This window comes from Rissa tridactyla, chromosome 6 (genome assembly GCF_028500815.1).
Source record: "Rissa tridactyla isolate bRisTri1 chromosome 6, bRisTri1.patW.cur.20221130, whole genome shotgun sequence".
In the NCBI taxonomy this organism is placed as follows: Eukaryota; Metazoa; Chordata; class Aves; order Charadriiformes; family Laridae; genus Rissa; species Rissa tridactyla.
The window spans coordinates 18739659-18760755 of NC_071471.1; the positions used below are offsets into that span (position 1 = coordinate 18739659).

At 44.2% G+C, this 21097-nt stretch overlaps 1 protein-coding gene across 5 annotated transcripts in view; it reads right to left on the reverse strand.

Moving 5' to 3' along the window:
* The window catches only part of PIK3CB (phosphatidylinositol-4,5-bisphosphate 3-kinase catalytic subunit beta), a 104220-nt gene extending 87992 nt beyond the window's left edge, over positions 1–16228 (reverse strand). For 2 of the 5 annotated variants that reach the window (XM_054206104.1, XM_054206101.1), the window contains exon 1: positions 15667–15796. The gene's annotated coding sequence lies outside the window, so the exon portion shown is untranslated. Of the gene's footprint in view, positions 1–15666; positions 15797–16157 lie in introns of those variants that run through there. The other 3 variants (XM_054206102.1, XM_054206103.1, XM_054206106.1) reach the window with 3 other exon arrangements.
* Between the last annotated feature and the right edge of the window lie 4869 nt (positions 16229–21097).

Consider the following 21097-nt stretch of genomic DNA (forward strand, 5'->3'; position numbering starts at 1 on the left):
TCCTTACAGGAGGAGTTTCTGACACCCTTCCAAGCTCAGCACAGCATGTTTCACATCTCTTGGGTTAATGTGTATCACTATTCTCAGCCAGAGGCAAAGACTAGGAAGAGATTCATTACGGGAACTGGAACACAAATGGTTTAAAGAAACCTGTATCTCTCTCACCTTCTTTACAGATTTATTTTCTAGCTGGCCTTTTTGTTATGGCTATTCTGATAACAGAACAGATGTTAACAACTGTGCAAATGAATAATGATCGTGAATACTATTGAGTCTATCACTCTCTTTAATGACTATGGATATGAAATACACCATATTATTTCTGCATTTGGCCTTGCAGAAGACTTCCAATGGGTGTTTTGTCAAGTTTGCTTAGAGGAGCTCATTGTCCAGTCACAACGGTTTAAGTTGGGGTTTGCAAAACTTCATTTTGTGTAGAACTGCCATAAGACAGAAAACACAGAGTCTTCAGCCCCTAAATTACACTGATGTAGTTACCCTTTGAGTCAATACATTTACTGACCTGCAGCACACAGTGAGCATCACTTCTGAATTTGGTCATGTGCCATTTGCGAACCATGAAAGACTTGCTCAAATACAAATCTTTCTTTGTCTCACACAAGTTATGTCATGTGCAAACCAAAGAAAGAGATAAAAGCAAATGTGAAATATTACCGCTACCATAAAACACAGGTACTGCATTAACACTTCACTAGCCCATGGAAAAACGTGATCACTGTAATCTCATTGATTATTATACACTGCTAGAGAGTTTGTACATCTGTATCTATCTATACCTACATATCAGGGCAAACGGAAAACGTTCATGTGAAATTTTAAAAATCAGTAAGCACAAGAAAAATAACAGATGCTACACGCAACAGCATTCCTCTAAAAACATCAAGTCTTAGCTACAAAGGGACTATTATTTTGAATCACTATTTCAAATCTCAGATTTGAATTTCTTCCCTCTGGAAAAACTGTTACAATTTTAATACTACTTATGAGTTTCTATTTTTAAAAGGACTATCAAAAATACATATATCTAGCAGTTAGGCATTCAAAAGGTATTTATAGATTTCATATTAAGGATGTCTCAAGTGTCTAATACTAATTTATGAGCATGTAATCATATCAACGTTTCTTTTGCTATAAAACTATTCTTCTACACTAAGATGAGCGCAAACAGTCGCTAGGACACACCAAAAGCAGTGAGAACCAAAAATATTCAGTGCTCTGCTGGAACAAACAGAAACACCTTCATGTCATGGTTTTATTAATTTAACTTCCCATGATCAGGAGCCCCGAGTCCCACCCTCGGAAAAACCAGCACTCTGACACATTTCAGAACAGCACCCACAAATTGTTCCCAATGGGCACGGCAGGAGAGGTTCTGGGGATACTCCTAAAACGCCAGTACATAGTTTGAAGCAACGCGTCGCACAACCTTTTGTTGCTAAACAATCCAGTCATCCTGAATCGAGAAGACTCATGTTATTTCTAGGAATTACATTTTAGACAGTTTCTTCGAGCTCCATATGCATCATCTTCATTTTTAGTCCTCAGTAGCAAATATTACTAAATCTGGCCAGATGCCATTAAAAAAAAAAAAAAGAAACAAAACAAAACAATGTTGCAGCATAAGGGGAAAAGTATGTTATTATTACTTTCAAAAGTAACAAATTAAGCCTGCCTTGCCATTTTGGAAACTCCAGGTTTTGTGCTAAATCGCTTTTTACAACAACGTTTCCAGGTATTGATCAACCAAATCAAAATATGTGTCTCTTTCACCCACTCTGTCTGGCAATCTATCACAACAAGTCTGAAAGCTTCATTTATATGACTCACACGCCTTCAGATTAAACTACTATGCAAATGATGCCAAGTCTCTATTTATCATAGCTTTGTCAGCGAAACAAATCATTCAGCAGGTGAATCATGAAATTACTGTCTGTGCGGACGCTAAGTAAACACAGAGGGAAGCGGAGAGATGCCAGCTTAACTTCACGCTTCCCAATCTATTTCTCCTTCCCAGCTCCTTCGCTGTATCACTGTGACAGTGCTAATACGAGCAGACAAACTCTTCTGGCCTTTTTCTCACCATTTGGCTGCAGTTCAGAAAGTCCTCCAGACACACAAGGGAAACTGAAGCACACGTGTCCGTGGTTTGCTCAGGAGAGAGCACTTGCTGCGTACACCTCTGAGAGGGAAAGCGGGGTTTCACTTCCAACTTGGGAAGTGCATCCATTTAAACGGCTCCACCACCTAGCGTGTGGCTCTCCTGCTTGGAGGGGGCTCATAGAGGGGTTTTGTTGCAATTCTGCTCTGCAGTGGAGAAAAACCGACAGGATATCACTGCTCAGAGAAGGGCTAGCCATCTGGACAAGGTTAGGTCACCTTTGCAAGAGAACACATTCCAGCAGTTCACAAAAATGTGGCTGAAGAGCTTTTTTTTTTTTATTATTATTCCTGGAACATACCTCACTGCCAAAGAAGGTAGCTAAGCTTAGAAAAATATTCCATGGGGAGCAAACAAATTCTTCTGCAAAGCCATTCCTCCCTGCTCCACCCCAGCTGACATTACACAAGTGGAATAATGCATGTCAAGGTATTAAGTAACACGTAAACATTTCCAGTAAATGCTTCTGCTGCAGGCCTTGGCTTAACTGGTATTGCTTCCCTCTGTGATAGTGGAAAAACGACTTCCTGGGTTCTTCTGCACCTAAAGCTTAATATTAATGAAGCATTTCCTACCAATTACTGACTGGAATCTTCCTCCTCCCCTATCTCCCAATATAGATTTTAAAACCCTTGACAACTTACCTAATGAAGCCTTACTCAGAGATGTCCTTCTCTGAAAGCCTCTGATTAGCCCTATAGCCTACGCAAAGGGGTAACCTGACGTCCCAAAAATATTACAGTTCTGGTAATACATTTATGGACAAACGACAAATTCTAATGGGAAACAAGTTGGGTTCTTCTCATACCACCAAAGATGTTTCCTAGGAACCCCTGGCTTCCCATCGTGAATTGTCCAACAATATTCCCCACACACACACTCCCTCACGATTTTCAGATTATGTATTTTCACATAGTTTTTCCCAAGGGTGTGAGAGCAGAGTGCTGGGAAGTCACAGTCCTTTTCAATCTGGTAGAGGAAATCCCCTCAGAATTTAATATAGCTTTAGGCACGTGTTCTGTTTGCACAGCATATGCCAGTAATTCCTTCTCCTTTACTGTCTATGACACTCCACAACAGGGGCAAATGCAGCTCCGAGCCAACTAACCAAAAGGGGACCTGCTTAGGGCTAAAACATCGCTGGGATGAAGATGGCCTTTTGAATCACCTCCACGAGACTGAGAACCATTAATCCCAAAGGAGAACTGCCCAAGGAAATTTCTGGGATTTTCCATTGGAATTTGTACTTTCCCAAAAAGTTTTCTGTAGGAGAGACTGACCTAGGGCCAAGTATCTGAGGAACTCCCAGGAAACACCACCAAATTCCGCTCTGAAAAGCGCTTGGGCAAGAACTTTGAAGAGAGCTCTCAAGTAGGAAGGTAAAGTCATGCATTTTCTATCACTTTTTCCAAGTCTACATTATTTCTTTTAATGTCTGTTAGCTGCACAGGGCTCACAGTTGTGGTGTTCTCCTTTGCATAAGTGAATCGTTTTCCTGGCAATCAAACTTGCAGCCCAGCTGAGGACACGACACCAGCAGCGCTAAACATTACTCAGAACCAAGGGTCTCGCTCATGCTGAAAAACGTTGTTCAGTACACAAAGATGCTTGAAAAGGAAAAAGCTCAACTGAGCTTCCAAGCTGAAAGCATGGCAAACTAACGCTGGGTTTTAATGTGGTTTTGATAGGAGTTCATAAGCAACGGCGCGCAAGGAAACCTCTGGCACAAGACATAAGAACATCCAAAGAACAGGAGATTAATAACCTGTTTTGATGTTTACTGATCATGTGGCTCTAATACAACTTTTTGGAAGACTGTCTTAAAGTGAAATTAGTTTACCTGGGCTTCCTTATTGAGTTACAAGAAGACTACTCCCAGAGACAATCTGCCATTAGTAAGAAACGTGCTCCTGTTTGGGCAATATACGGAAAGCACAAATACCAGAGAACAATCTCCTCCAAGCCCTCTCTTTCCCCCTGCTTACAGCAGTGGCCTTTTTTGCCTCATCTCCTACATCTGGATGAGAAGTATCGGGTTAGCGATACCGAGTATCGCAGCTCCCACCCCAAGGCCACCAGCTCTTGGGAGGCTTCCCACCTCTATGATAAGTGAGCACCGGTACCAGTGACTGCTCAAAGAAAATAAAACGGAGGGAAACAGAAATTATGGCCACCATGGCAAAATCAGACCACAGTAATGTGAAAAGTTGCTGCTGTGGGCCTATTTTTATGTCTGGGCTGATCCAGACAGGCACAAAGCAAAAACCATGCCAGAAAGAGCCTGTCCTGCTCAGAAAATTGTTTCCAGCAACGCAGCAATGAGTTAATGATTGCATTACAGCTATCACAGGAATGCCAGGGCTCAGTGAGGAATGTTTTGAAGAAAAGTTTTTGAATGCTACTTCCCTGCTGCTTTTAGTTCCTTCACAGAAGAGGAACTATTGGAAAGACCAAACCATCCGCAGACACCTTTGGAGAAAGCTTTGGCTAGCCACTGCTGCTTTCCTAAGAAAGAGTAACTCACTGCATTCTTTATTATTCTTTATACTGTGAAATAACCTTCTTTTTGGTGAAAGACTAATGAAACCACTGATTTCCAGACTTCTAAGAACAGTACTGCTAGGGCTGAGCGGACTCTCAGAAAGACCAGTGGCTTCCAGAACTTCTCAAGAAATTATATTCAACTGAAAAGCTGTGTATTTTTCAGCCAGGGCACTGAGGGTACTGAACTTCACATATAAGCTCCCTCCCTATACAGGGAGGAATGTGATGACAGCAAAGGAAATGCATTTGCACTCTCCTTTTTCCCCTCCACCCACCCACCACCAGCATACCTGTCTACCCACACATCTGTATCCCACCATACCTGTCTACCCACACATCTGTATCCTTACTACCACACGCTAACTCACAGAGCTTCGAACAGAGGACTCTGGCAAGCCAATTTCAGCTGCAGTGATCCATATCTTAAACTGCAGCGAACTGTTAAAGCAAAGCAGCGATGTAACACCATTAAAGGAGAGCACACTGCCTTTAGCCATCCCATGGAAATCCAACAGCGTTTCTAACGCCACCATACAACTGCTACAAACACAGAATAATTTAGACTGAAACTTCAAATGCATCCTTACCTTGTCATTAAACTCTATTTAAATGTTTTTTGCCAACTACGACTTCCAGTTAGGGTCAATCAATTATCGTGTGGACTAGAGGGGTGTTTCGTAATGGCAAAAAGGTGCCAAGTATCAGCCTTCGCGCACTTTAAAAATGCCATCTTTGTTCTCGAGCACCATTAACAACAAACAGATCCAGTACCTAGAACAGCCACAATACAGCAAAAGAAATCTGCTCTACAGTAGTGAAAAAGAAGTCTCTATTTGTGAAATATTGCCTGTTAAACTAACAAAAAACATCCTGTGCCAACTTCTTCGTGCAACATATCCAAAATAACCTCTTAAAACACTATAATTTAACATTAGTGCTTTCCTCTAATAATTTAAGTTAAAGATGTATGCTTAACCTTTAAACCTTGACTCTAATGCTAAATATTCCTTTGAGAAAAAGTCTTGAGTGAAGCATTAGAGACATGTGCACCTCATCTCTTCTAACCTTCGTCGCATTTCAAAGTACCATTTTTCACAGAAATACGTTAAAAAGAAATATAAGTAGATGTGGAAAACGAGGTGCCGTTACAGGATGTCAGGTTTTCTATCAAAGAATATGCCATTACACTTTGTGGCTTAATCACTTTACACAAACCTAAGTATTGATGATGCTCAGCTAAATTACCATTTACCATAAACATACCTTGAAAAACTGAGCATGATTTTCTTTTGTTGTTTCCCCCCAAGGACAGCTGAGGGAACAGACATGCAGTTCTACAGCAGCTTGGCCACATGAACTCTGTTAAAAACCTGATTATTTCAAGTCGAGAAGGATCAGGTGATAACCTCCCTCAAAAGATGAAAAAATATGCATAGCCCCTAATTAGTGTCTGATAAAGAAGCGGGGCTGTGGCACTGTGCAAACCCTGAATTAGAATAATAGCGTGGGGAGACTCAACAAAAGATGCTTTGTGTTTCTCATTACAGCCAGTAATAACTCCTCCGGGGGGCTGCCCCTTCCAGCACTGTAAGCACGCACAATATTGTACTAGCGTCATTCTGCTTTTCCACACCCTGTTAAAATACACCTGAAAGGCGCTTTTGTAGCGCAGCCGAGAAGGACAAACCAGTGTCCCATTCTACGCGTCCTGCCTGAAACAGAGCATTTTGAAATAAATCCTTCTGGGCAGACTCTGCATAAATCAGACTCGCAGTAAGATAACTCTGGAGATAATATTCAAGCACAGGCGTTCAGAGAGCGCACGCAAGTTTTACCTGTGGCACTACCTGCAGACTGTCGGAAACCGCAGCTGTCCCAACGCTGCTCCTCCCCATCTTTATGCTGAAAATGAGTTCTCTCTTCTACCTGCATTTCCTACTGCTGGCAACAACACGCTGCTGCAGCCCGTACACATCATCAATTCACTCAGTAGCAAACAACTAATCTGCACATTAGCAAAGTGCCTCGCATTTAGCAAATGATGGCACGCAAACGCATTAGGATTAGATTTAAGTTTACCAAAGTCAGAAGACTACAAATGACTGCCTGTATAACGAGTTTACTGCCAGTTCTGCATTACTGCGGTTGCTTCATTCGGGTTCTTTGACAGGTAGTGAGATACCAAGTATCTTAATTAGCGATCAGCCTCTTTAACACGCAGAAAAACACAATTTGTTTCACTCTCTGGGTCTGTAATGATCGATTCCACATACCCACACACGTAACCTCACACACACGAGCAATCCTGCCAAGTTCAATTGTCTTTCCAAACCAGTCTGTGCTCGGCACAAGTCAGGTTCTGTACATTTTGCCTTTTTCCAATTCATCCCATTTGTTTATAACCTTTCCATCTATTGACTATGATTTTCCAAGGTTTCAAATTCACCTTTTTCCTTCCAGTTTTTCCTATCTGATGTACATTGTAATGATATTAAGGGGAAATTTATTAAAGAACTAGCTTAACTCGATTTCTTTCCACAGTGTTTCTCCAAACTGGCTGGCTGAGTGTGACCTTTTCAAAGATACTTGGCAGAAGCCTGTCATTTGTCAAGTTATTTTTCCAGTTTTTGTCAGGGTGAGTTTTCAAACCAGTACCAAATTATTTTTGCTACATCAGATCAAAAAATACTCTCTAGCTGAGCAGACATCTTTTAGTCTAACTCCTTAAAACTGCATGAGACAAAGTACGCAGTGGAAAAAACACACGTAAGTCTGGTTTGTGGCCAAAATTCCACCTAGACATAGAGCAGGAGTGGGAGAAAAATGACATCTCTTGAACAGTATTTCCCAAGCGTTTGTTAAGAATTATTTTCTTTCTTAATCTCAAATCAACAGCAGTCTCAAATCCACAGTGCCAGATCTGGGCTTGATGAGATCTGTTGAAAACATAATGGGACAACATCTCATTCTGCTGCCCTGCCATCTCCAATAAGCTGTGTGTCGATGGCACACGCAGAAAAAGTTGCTTATTTCTCACAACTGTCATTAATCTCCGATTGGTGTGTTGGTTCCGGATGCTAGGGTGGAATCAGGAGACCAGTTCAAATATCTTCTTACAGTTGCCGCTAAATTGTAACTATTTTAAAAGATTGAGCATGACAGGTCAGAGAGAGGAACAAAGAGTTTTATTCATGGAAAATCCTACTAGCCTTCAAAGCAAGTCATATGAGAGATATATGAATACATATATTTTTATAGCTCGTGCCTAAATTAGAAATAAAATCTCAATGTCCCTCATGAACTCCTTCCCTTCTCACTCTCCTATTATTTTGGATGATACACTGTCCCCTTTCTTTTTTTTACTCCTCTTATCCCTTCTTGTCCCTTGTCTCCACTCTTCCCATCCTACTGCATGTTGACTTCACCTTCACTTCTAACCACATATTGGGTTCAGAGATGTGACGCACTGAGTTCTGGCATTCTGGAAATCTGGCAATTCCCAGCTACCTTCCCATCTTGCCTCCCCCAAACAAGCCATTAATAAAAAGCACAGGAGGATAAACCAAAAAACAAACAGCAAGACTTCAGACTGCTTAAAATTATGGTGTTCTCTGTCCTGAGGGTTCCCAGTTAAAAGCAAAGGGATCAAACTACACTGGCAGAAGGCAGTAACAGATGCAGCTTAAACTGTCTAGGATCATTTTTAACATTTTAGTTCTAGAAAGTACGCAGAAACCTTAACTACACAACTGTGGCAGAAATCCCAAGGGACGGGGCTGCCTTCTCAGGGCGCATCTGAACTCCTCAGCCTCACTGCAGGTTCTGGCTCAGTTATTTTCTCTCAACCAGCCTGTGTCTCCCCATAACTGTCTGAAAAGAACTGTAGTAACAGAATACTCAATAATAGGACTTACGCTTGCTTGTATTTCAGACGTGAAGAGAATAAGAACATCGTGCGTGTGCCATGTGCTTCTGTTGCTGCAGTGCATTTTCACAAATCTGTAGAACCTCAGAGAAAGAAAGTATTTTTGGCCGGCAGCCTCAGCGCTGGTTGCCCACAGCACCTTTGCCACCCTCCACTGCCCGGGAACCCGAGCGTCCCTGGGAAGCTCTGGCTAGCCAAGGCAGACAACCAAGTTTTGGGCAGAACCATGTGGAAAGAGTCTTCTTTCTGGTTCACTTATCACCATGATGTGTTTCAGAAAACAAGCCCAGCGTACATCCCCGCTGCTTCACTTCACAGGTATCTCATCTGCCTCCTAGGTCCTGCTTTGGTTCAGAAGGCTTTGGTGCTGCCTTCTTTATATATTATGTCCTCAACCCACTACGAAAGGCAGACAGTCTTGCAGCCACTACCAGCCCCTTCAGCTTCCTCAGACACTGGTACAGCAACGCTAACGGCACTGCGGTTCTGACAGTGCATCTCTAGGGGATGAGGACAAGCGGTGCACATGCACCCAAATGTCAATATTCATACAACGCTTTAGGTTGGAAGGGACCTAAAGATCACCTAGTTGCAACCCCCCCTGCCCTGGGCAGGGACACCTCCCACCAGACCAGGCTGCTCAAAGCCCCATCCAGCCTGGTCTTGAACACCTCCAGGGATGGGGCAGCCACAGCTTCTCTGGGCAACCTGGGCCAGGGGCTCATCACCCTCAGAGTGAAAAATTTCTTCCTGATATCTAATCTAAATGTACCCTCTTCCAGCTTGAAGCCATTACCCCTTGTCCTATCACTGCACATCCTTGTGAAAGGTCCCTCCCCATCTCTCCTGTAGGGCCCCTTCAGGTACTGGAATGGGCTCTAAGGTTTCCCCGGAGCCTTCTCTTCTCCAGGCTGAAAAACCCCAACTCTCTCAGCCTGTCCTCATAGCAGAGGTGCACCAGCCCTCTGAGCATCTTCGTGGCCCTCCTCTGGACCTGCTCCATCAAACTGAATGGTAGCCCCGCACATAAGGGATGATATCCCAACAAAATAAATAATCCAATGATATCCCAACAAAATGAATACAAAGCCAGAATCTAGCTCTCCTAAGCAAGCTATGTTCAAATATACTGCATAATAAAGCAAGAAATATGTCAATTTAACATGGTAGACACGAATGAGAAAAACTGTCAGAGGCCAAATTAACTAGGAAAAAGGCCATTTCCTCTCCCTCTGACTTTTGGAACTGGACCAGGACAAGCTAACTGGGTGAGGCAGGAGTGCTGGCCGTTCAACCAGCTGAAGGGGAGAGAGGGCAGAAAAAAAAAAAAAAGAAAATGATTGAAAACTGTTTCCACACGAATCCTTAGGGCCATCCAAACTGGGCAGTCTGTTAGAAACCACTTCTGTGCAGTTGCAGAATTAAAGTTTTGAAGTCAACCAGGGCACTCATTTTCTGAGATGTAGTAAAATACAGATAGCAACTTTTGACTTTGAAAGAGGAGATAATGAGAGAGAAAGGCAAACTTCCAGCTGGATGAAAAACTCCGGCTACACAGACAACAACCTCTAAAAGAGGCAGCTACTCAGATTTACATCCATGTAACAGAACAGAATTTAAAGCAGGCAGTTAGGTATCCCTAAATGCAACCAACTGCTTTATTGGTAGATATAAACAAGTTTACAGCCTCAGAAGATTGCAATCTCCGCTGCCATACAGGAAAGGAAAATCGTTTCTTTTAGAGGAACTCAGAGTTGCTCAACAAAATTAATCTTCTAAAACAGGAAATCCCTGCCAACACAGGTGGAACTATAATACACTGGCTGTGCAGCTGGGGAACATGAAAAATGGGATTTCCGTGTTTCCATCTCACCCACCAAAACCAAAGCACAAATATTGTAGGTAAAATATGCAGCTGAACGATATGGGGGAAAAAAAACCAAACCCACAATTAAGTAAAAAAGTTGAAAGGAGGACTGTAAAAGTCACTTAAGTCATCCATAAGAAAGTTCACTACAGTATTAACTGAGGTTTGAAGCTACCATCACTTTGAGAGCTTAGGTATGGGGCAAAGGAAATTCATCTGAACCTGTACTTTAGGAAACAGTTAAAAGGACACTTTGCAGACTTCTGAGGGCATCTGCAGTCCTGAAGGAGCCCTGTAATGTGTACTGACAACACCAGCTCCTCTCCGGCCATCTCTTTGTTCTCTATAATTGCTATTTTGAAATACAGTTTACATTGTTACTTGCTGGACCACATCACAAAAGATGACTAGCAGGATAGACATTTCTTTGCCATTGAAATGTTACTGGGGTTAAAAGTCAAGACAAGGAATAGACATTCCTTTTTAATATTCACTTGTCTGCAGCATTTTAATTGGGAAGGCAGGCAGGAAAAAGGGAAACAAGCAGTTATTTACATTGCTTCACATTTCTGTGTTTCTAATTGGAAGCAAAAAGAGTGAGGGACACGTGGAGATGATGTGTGGCATCACTGTAGGTATGCCCTGCACTTCGTTTTGAGCACTGAGGCTCCATTTACAAGTTCAGCTAAGGACAAACAAGGTTTCTTCATGACAGCTTTTTTCAAGTTCCACAAAGCCGTTTGTACCAAAAGACCAACAGAGCATAGATTTCAGCGGAACTAAAAAAAAAAAAAAAAAAAAAAAAGTGGTGTCTACAATGCAAACAACTAACACAAATAGCAGCACCAAAGCTTTGTTTAGGCTAGGGAAAGTTCAGTAAGTCACTGCTAAGGAGCTGTGAGGGTGGGATACCGAAGGGTACATTTCATCAGAAGAGTAGTTGCCTCATTATAAAACACCCTGAGTACTTCTAACCATACGAAGTGACCCTCACTCATCTGATGCCTCAAAACGAGTAACTAAACCAAGAGCAGATTAACTTCCTTTAACTACAGGCACATCATCACCACACCTGCTCACCAAGGGAAGAGATAAAGGTATTTACTATTAATAAAAATAACGTGGGAGGGGCACAACCTTCCCCCCCGCCCTTTTCCTACAGATACACACAAGTAGCTCTCTATTTAGGCTATTAGAGGGCTAACTTTTTGCACACACGCATTTCAGTCAATATAATAAATGGGTATTCACACTGTTGTGTTACTTTCTCATGAATTTATGTTTTATTCCTCCATTTTCAAAGGCCATTGAATGCACGGGATACTTGACTAGTCAATATAGTATGGTACCGCACAGCAAATGCATGCTTGGAAATGACGTGAACACCTGCAATGGAGGCAGGAAAATGAGTAAGATTACATAGCTGGTCTTTTGTTTCAACCTGCTTACTAGTTTCAGCAAGAAACTAATATATATTCACCAAAACAAATGTCCATCAAAGCCACAAAAGCAATTTAATGCTTACAAGCATGCTGACAACATTACGTCAGAGCTGTGAGTAACCCGCCAAGGGGGGCTGCAGGTAGATCAGAAGTGCAAGCTGGTCCAAAATATACGTATCTTCTTCACCAACATCAAGTCCATTCTCAGTCCAGCCTCTGCAATTCGGGCTGCTACACTCAATATTGAAAGGAAATAGATAGGAACAATTGGAAAACATTTTTCCTCCTGGCCATATTGGTGAGGGAAGGTGTTTAATTGAAGAAAACAAAAGTTATCCCATGATTTAACAGACCCGTTCTTCCTCTTAAAATGAACTGCTAAGTCACAGAATAGCACGTAAACTAACTTCACAGTGTTGAGATAATGTCATCATGTTTTGCTTTCTACAAGATGCAATTAAAGGCCTGGTTTTGGTCACTATATTAAGTAAGGTGGAAAACTGTATTTTAAATAAAGAGCTCTCCTAAATTCCTGGCAAATTACAAGGTTTAGGTCAGCTCTAGAAGGAATTTGTGTCAGCCAGAAAAGGGCACCTCCGTGAAAGATTAATAATGAAAACCAACCTCTTTAAAAAGTAGAAGTAATGCTTGTTGAATTTATCATCACCTGCAAGACTGGTTATGTTAATAATCCTTCACATTATGCCAAGTAGACTGAAAATAATTAATAGTTCACAAACAATCTTCCCACAGAAGTTTCAGTGCCAGTGTTGTTTTGACTGATTACAATAAATAAAAACAATATAATCACAAATATTAAGGCCTTGAATGCAAATTCCTTATATCTGAGGAACTTTAATGAAAAATAATAATAAAGCTATCTCTCTCAGCATTACCCTATCAAGGGTAATTGGGTTCCTGGATCACCCTGTCACTGGGGAATTTCGGTCTCACTGTTCACAACTCTTTGCTAAAGTCCATTCTGTTCACAAAATGGAGACGCTGATTCGATGTATACACCCGGGGGGGTCCCAGCACGGGGCTCTGGTGAGTTGCTGCAAACACTTAGGAGTCAGAGGCTGAGAACCAGAGTACCGTGAGGCCTTCAAAAAACCCCAGAGCTTAGCTGATGTGATATTTAGGGGGTGCTCATTAAATCCTGAAGGCTACCCGTCTCACTGCGCAAGCTTTTTCCTCCTCTTGTCTGAAGTAGCTGCAAAACAATGGTCAATTGGTAACGTGTCTCAAGCCAGCAATGGGGAATGTCTGCAAGGACACGGGGCTGTGAGGGAGGATGAAGAGGAAGGGAAGGAAATGGAGAATAATGCAAAAGATGGAAGTGAGGAAGGTCAGAAGGTTGTTTATACATTTACAATATCTCTAAAATAAAGTCACACCCCAGAGAGATGCAGGTGGCAAACTGATCTCATCAGAAAAACCACAATGGTTCAGAGAGCAAGGTTCATTTTTGCCAAGGATCCTGTTTGCAGCACTGCTCGTAACCAGATGTGGCAGAGGAAGGTTCCCAGCCACACTGTCTGACAGACTTAAACGTGATTCCTGGGGAACAGGCCAGAAAAGTTTTGCTAAAATTCACCACGAAGTTAGAGGAATGTTACGCAAGGCAGAAAATAAGATCCACTATTCAGAACACAGCATCAACGGTGATAAAATTTGGGACCTGCTCATGACATTTTTCCCTGAAAACAGCACTTGGTACAGCACACAGCATCCCAGCAGAACTCCCAGGTCCTAAAAACTTCCATAGATGCCTCAAAAGTGTGGAAAATAAACCTGACTACTCATGGCTCTGTTAGCCTAGGAACTAGGCAACTAGTGGACAAACAGAACACAATCCACCAAGGCATGAAAGGCACGAGTATTACCACATACACCACATGGGCTTCTGGAGGAAAGCGTAGAGATTTATACATTCCACCTACTCTTTGGGAAGAAAGTGCCACACCGGGATGACGTGGCAGTCAGCGTTTCACTCATGGATGCTGTCAAGGCGAGAAGCGGACAAGATCGACTGCATTCATTTCTCATCCCTCCATTAATATTGGATCTTAATAACTGATGCCAGGGGCTGCTCAAAAAAAATCCCTTCGTGATGTTTTTCTACTGAAAATTGTGGCTTTCTTCAGGGAAAGAACAAAAGCTTTCCACTAAAAGCACTCACTCTCTCCAGTATTTTATTTCTAAAAACACAAGATCTACTACTATCTTCTGCTTTTCAACAAAAACTTGGGTATGAAGCGGTGCCTCCCTGGAGCTGTGGTTCCGTCGCCCTGGCCGCAGCCGCCAGAGCACACCTCCCATGAGGCGGTGTGAGAGCACACAAAGTGGGGACGGATGATGACACAACTGGGCAGAGACAGCCCAGCCAGGGAGGCCAGTCTGCAGTTGAGGCAAAGCTATCAACCAAAAGTATTCAAAACTTTAAAAAAACCCACAAAAACCAACACATATATACTGCAAGTTTTGGCAAAAGTAATACTCTTTGCTTTAAAATTTTCAGCAAAATAATGTATTTGGGGATCAGGTCTGTTCATCACCATTTTCTGGGACCCTTGAAGCTGCCACTGCTGAAGATGGAGCTAATTACACCAGGACACAGGAGGCCCCAATAGTAGAAGCCATAGCCAGCATTGCCAGACTCTTCCCATTTTTGGGAATTGCAAGTATTTTGCTGTTCCTCCTCCATTTCTTCCCCTCCTCAAGCATCTCGGCTCCAGTACCTGTCCACCCTGAGTGCCAAAAGGAGCTAAGCTCACCAGGGAATGTTGTGCATCGCCCTGACAACGTCAAAGATTAACTCACTGATCTTTGTCTTTAATGTACAAAAAACTATTACTGGAACATTGCAATCAAACATTTAACATAGATCCTGATCCCAGGGCAATGAATAGCCCGGATGCCTCAGTAGCTGTCTGAGTCTCTTGCCAGATGTAATGTCTGCACACATATGTGTGGGCAATCAAGGCTCTGCTCTTATCAGACCCCTCCCAGTCTGCTCATGCTTTAACAGGTCATCGACTCAAACAACCTCCCGCATGTTGCAATTGCCAGTAAAATACAATAGCCTGAAACTGAAAATACCTCCGGTCTACCAAGAATCCAATCTGAGGGACAAACTCGCTGATAATTCTGAGCCCAGCTTCTACAATGAGACACGGATTGTCTCAGCGCTCCAAGTGAGCAGCTTAATTGGCATAGAAAAACAGGGTGATTAATCACAGCTAAGGAAAACACCTTGCTACAGAAGACAGGCAACATTAATACTTTACATCATTAAAAAGATTTGAGGTTACCATTCAGGACAGCACACGTGGAAAACATTTAAGGAAAAAAGATGAAATGTTGTTTAATTGGTGAATTCTTCCCATTAACGCCCTAAACGGTTTGACACACGCTGGCAGGCAGGAGATGTTAGCCTCAGACACGCTGCCAGCCACACTTCCCCACTCCCGGCAGCTGCCAGACCTTCCTGGGGTTTGCAAGTTTCCCTATTAGAGGCCTGTTCCCATTGCTTTTCGGTAAATTAGCCTCTGTACTCATGTCTCCTTGGCTTTTGATTTTTTAAGTCTTCTTCCCCCTCCCCCCCCCCGGTTTCTTTTTGATACAGCAGCATCATCTGATCTTTTTCAATCTCAACCCCACTTCTCATCCCCTCCCCCGCGAAAACGGGAAGAGACCCCAGAAGCACCTCCGGGGAGGGGGGATCCCCCTCCTGGGGATGCACCACCGTGAAGGGCTGGGAAGCCGCTCAACCAGCATCCACCAAGTGGGACACAGGAGCTTCTCAGAAAATGCGAAAGCCCCAGGCGCCAGCGAGAGGGAGGGGACCGCACCAGAGCCCAGGCAGGCAGGAGCCAGGAAGGAGCCGGCTGTCAGTAAGCCGGAGCAGGGAGGAGCTGGGCTCTCCCGCCGCAGAAGCCGGTGCCCGGCTGGGCGCAGCCAGGGCAGGGGACCAGGCTGTCCCGCTCCCTCAGCCCGGGCTCTTCCTCAGCGCCGTCCCTGCGATCCTCCGCCGAGGAGGGCTCCGTAACTTCGCTGGGGAGGGAACCCAGGCGGGGAGGAGAGCCGCCCGCCGCGCCCGGCTCTCGCAGCCCGCCCCACGGCTCCCAGTCCTGGGAAGGGGTCGGGGGGAAGGTAAAAAAAACTGAAACAAAGAAGAAAGAAGACCCGCTGTCCTACCCGGCTGCGCTGGCGGCCCCGCGGCTCCCGCAGGCTCGCATCGACAGGGCGTCCCCGGCAGCGCTGCCCCGCAGCCCGCCCCGCCCCGCGGCCGCCGCCTCTTCCTCCTCCTCCTCGGCCCGGCCCCGAGCCAAGCCACGTTTAGACACTGGGTATTTCGGGCTGCAGCGGGGCTGCCGGCACCCTGCTCCCCACAGGGGCCTCGGGCCAGGTCCTTGGGGTTGGTTTTTTTCCAGGTATTAGCACTTTTTTGAAGCGGCGCTGCCTGCCCAGAGCATCCCAGGGCCAAAGGAGCCCCGGCGGGCCACCGCCGTGCACAGGTGCCCCAGGGCAAGTTAGTTACCTTTGCCCTGGGCAGAAGAGCAGGTCAGCCCCCAAAGTTTACAAGCGTGATTTTTTTTTCAGGCATGACTCTACACTTGGCAATGAAACACTGAGTCATGCTAAATGCTACCCAGCTATCCCTCACCCACTGCCCCTTTAACGCCTTCCCACAGGAAAGGTGATTATTGCAATAAAATCTGCTGGTTCATTGCACACCAGTTGCCAGTTCCCCCCTGAGGAACTGGCTGTAAAGTACCAGGTGATACCAATGGGGGATGCAGGGCCCAGGTCTGCCACAGCCAACCGAGGCCATCCTTGCCATCTAGCCACCCATCCACGGTGCCTGCCTTCCTCACAAACGTCACATGTGCCACAGAAACTCACACAGAAGCCCCCCAGCTGACACACTGGCCATCCCACAGGCACCCCCCTGCAAGACCAGAGGATGCTCTGGCCTGCCCGAGCCAGCACAGTGCTGCCACACATTTTTCAGGCACCAGCAGAAACCAGCTACCCACAGCCGACACGGACATCTTGCTAACCTCCAGCCATTCAAACCCCTTCACTCAAAGCACTCTCCTCCACATTTCAGTAGCATCTTGTGCCAACCTTCACCAGCAACACAGCCAACGGGTTTTGGGTCACTGCTTGTGAGATGATGTTTTAATAAGTCAAAACCTGTAACTTCAGGTGTTATGTTCACAGATGTGCAAACCCAGTCATCACATTTGTCAACGTGTCAGGTGGTAGAGCACAAAGCTCTGCTGGTGGGGGCTGCAGGCTGTATTTGGCGGGAAGGCTAGGGGTGTTTGCTTGGAGACATGAGGGTGTTAGAGCTAAAAGGAGGACAGTAAGCGCCCCCACAGGGTAGGTACCCCACAGGGGTAGCCTCCATCGCTGAGACCAAAGGCAAACATAGCATCTCAGAAAAGCCCAAATACAAAAAACGCCCTAGCAGGAGGCCTGGAACATCCCACAAGGCAAGTTCAACCTCGTATTCCTCTTTTATTGGCTGTCATAAGCAGTGAGAATGTGTTTGTCAGCAGAGGAACTTGATTTAATGGTCTCTTGTAAATTTTAGTACTTGAAGAAAGGTTTAATACAAATTTTCAAACATACAAAGTTGGAATATATGCAAAAATGTGGCAACATTATATTTTTGAAGCCTGACATTCTTTTAGTGGGCAATAAGTTGCAATGAACAGCAGCAACTCCAAACCCTCTCCTACAGCTGTGCTGGTCACAAATAGGGGTCTGAGCAGGCAGGAATGACAATGTCACAGAACAAAGGAACCCAAAGCAGCCTTCAGCTGGAGCTTCCTTTCCCAGGCTCCTCTGGAGCCTATGCTCATGGTTTGCTTTGCAAATCCTCAGTGCCAGAGCTCTTCCCCCCTGCCCCAGCCCCTGAAATTTCATCTGGCATAAACCCACACCGCAAGAAGACACCACCTTCCTTTGCCCACTCGCGTTGCTCTCTGCATCACCCCCTCCGTTCCACTGTTGCAAGTTTCTTTCCCACAGGACAAATGGGACAAGAGAACTAATCCAGGTAAAACAGAACTTTTTGCTTCTTGTGACTTCTTAACAACTGCCTTCTTAAAGGAAAAATAATATATCCTCTCGATTTCTCTCATCATCGAAGAGGCAGTACTCACTTCTGTATTTGGAAGTAGTCATTTAATAATCTAAATTCAGCCACCTAACCTAACACCTATGTAAATCAACAGCAGATGTGACAAAGGCCCTATAAACAGCTAAGAAGGAACAACCAGGAGAAACAATTTCAGTCAGGACCTAACAAAGTGCTTTCCACCAGTACGTCTCAGAGACTGCCGGTGCTTTTGAGTTTATATCTGCATCAGAATTGACATTTTGAGTGAGGCATATATATAATTCTCCATAACTGACTTCTGACAGCACTTCACCAGCAGCTTTTGTGGCATCTGCAGGTTAAACCAAACTTTGGACTCTGCTTCCTTCCGACACTCTGGTATGGCCACCTATGCCAAGGGAGATAGTGTGTCAACTTAAAAATCCCAGAGAACAATCAGCAGCAAAGGCACTGCTGGCTCCAGTTCTTCACTGAACATCCCTAAGACAGCTCCTTAATCCAAACTTCCAATTTCCTCCCACAGAGCATGACTAATACTTCACTTCTTCCACCCTCCATCAGCTGTCCCTGCACAGCTGATGCTCCCCGAGTCAGGCTGTTCCCCATGCACTGAACACAGCTACGGCACCTAAGCATCGCCTGAAAGGGTAAAAATAATTACTAAGGTACTGCAGAGACAAGTCTGACTTGCTCCGTTTCTTGCCCTTGCTGTGAAGAAATCTTATTTTGAATGTCCACTAGCATAGTTGGATTTTTCAGGCCGCAGACAGCTTGTCTGCCCAGCCTAATTTACATACTCCTGACCACAGTTTCATCTCACCTAGTTGTCACTTATCAGCGTATTTAGCATTCTTCAGATCCTGACAATCCGTGCTTCTCCCTCACCACTTCCCAGGATCTTTGTGTTCTTGTCATTATCTAGTGTTGCCTTTTACTCTTCATGCTTTTTCCTTTTACTGTTGTCTCTCATTACACACCTTGAGGAGGGTTTCCTGGAAGAAAAAGGCTTACCGAAAAAGGTCTTGCCTCACTATCTGAGCAAGTAAAGGAGCCAGGAGCTATTTACATATTTTCTGATAAACAGTGAGAATGTCCTGATGGTCCTGTAAAGTCCACAAGGAATTGGCTCTGTGTTCTTCCTTATTTCTTGCTTGTCTATGCTTGCCCAATTCTAATCAACTAACAGTATTAAACATGCTTTTACATATTGCTATAACAGTATTTGGAGGAAAAAGCAGTATCGTAGCCTTGAATTTAGCCATTAAAGAGATGATATTGCCAATACTTAGCATTTAAAAATCATGCAAATTACTTCGAGTATGACTTTTTCATATTAATTACCAGTTAATTTCTGCCTGAACTATTAGGTTACAGCTGCATCTCATTTCTAGTTTTTTTCATGCAACATTAGGGCAAAAATTATATTTTATCATATATTATTAATTTAAATTCTTTACTTTTTTATAAGGACTACGGTTGGGGGGTTGGGGTTTTTGTTTATTTGTTTTTGTTGTTTGTTTGGTTTTTTTTTTTTTTTAAGGTTGATGTTTTCTTTTATTAACATAACTTTAAAGATCTGGAATCTTACAAGAAACCCCAAAACCAGAAATCACCCCGCTCACACACTCAGAGCAGAAGATGTGCTAAGACTCGTGTCTGGCAATACCACCCACAGCTCTTGCTGCCCTGGCATGGGGTAACTGCGTGAATGGGGGTGCTCAGCATTTTGCTTTCACTGTAGGAAGGGGCAAAGGCAGCCAAAAATTACCATTCTCATAAAGCGGCAGCACAGCAGCAATCCCCAGGTAGCGAGCAGCCCTGTAGGAAGCATTAAGAGTAAACCAGGAGCCGAGCCAGGGCAGGAGGCGGCAGGCTGAGAGCCAGAGCTGCCCGCTGCTCCCCAGGGCCCGCTGCATTTGCAGTCCCTTCTGGCAGTCACAAGTCCTGGGCAGAGAAATACAGGGAAAAACCGGCACGTTACTCCCAAATATTGCCCTTTCAGTGATCTTTGCGTATTATGAACGCAGCCAATTTCTTAGTGTTTCTGCTCTATAGCTAAGAAATACGAAAGTACGACTAGGCTATGAGATGACTGACTAATAGTGGAGAACCTTTGGCTGTAAGCAGCATGCGTGACCACTCCTGAAAGCACAACTGAAACTCTCTCGGAGGCAGATCCTGAGATCTTAACTGTTTTTACTCAGACCACATTCAAATCAGCCTGTGCTGACAGCAAACAAAAGGAAAACTAAGCCAAGCCACAGTCTCGGGAGAAGATGCAAGCAGCTGTGAGAAGAGAGCAGGCTCACTGCCTCGGCGGAGGCGGCCGGCTGCTTTCAGGGATCGGGTTATTGCTCTGGTGGGAACTGTCTTGCTCCCGCTAATTTCATTCTTTAATTTTTCATTAGATACTTGACCTGGTATGACTTTCGAAGTGCATAATTCAAAGTTTCGTCTTACTAACAGCACTTATCGAGCCCTAGCACTTAGTAAATACCTCTAACACACCTGCTTTGAACCTCAGTTTAGATTACAATAAAAAAACCTACCAATTTGGTCAACTAAAGTTGGTTGGTCACCTGTCAGCCCTTTACAATCCCATTCATCCTGTATCTGACATTCACCAGGTGCAGCACCTGCTGAAAGCAGAGTAAAGGAATCTCTCTCTTTTTTTTTTTTGTTCTTTTAATCATTAAAATCAAACCCTTCTATGGACACATTTCCTGAATTTTGAAAAGGCTTATCCAGGTGCAGTTTGGGCACAACACTGACTTTAAGGCACTACAGATACACCATTTGCACAAAAAGCACCCCCACAGGGAGCAATCGGATGGCAAGCTTCCTGCCAAGGAACAAATTCCATCACCTCAACCCAGATGAGCCTGACGCTAATTCAGTATCTTGAAGAGGGTAAAGTAGAGGCCTAAAACACATGACTCCACGCATCCATCTGCCGCCATACCAAATCTCAGTCCATGTGAAAATCCTTCTAAACTTGGTTTTT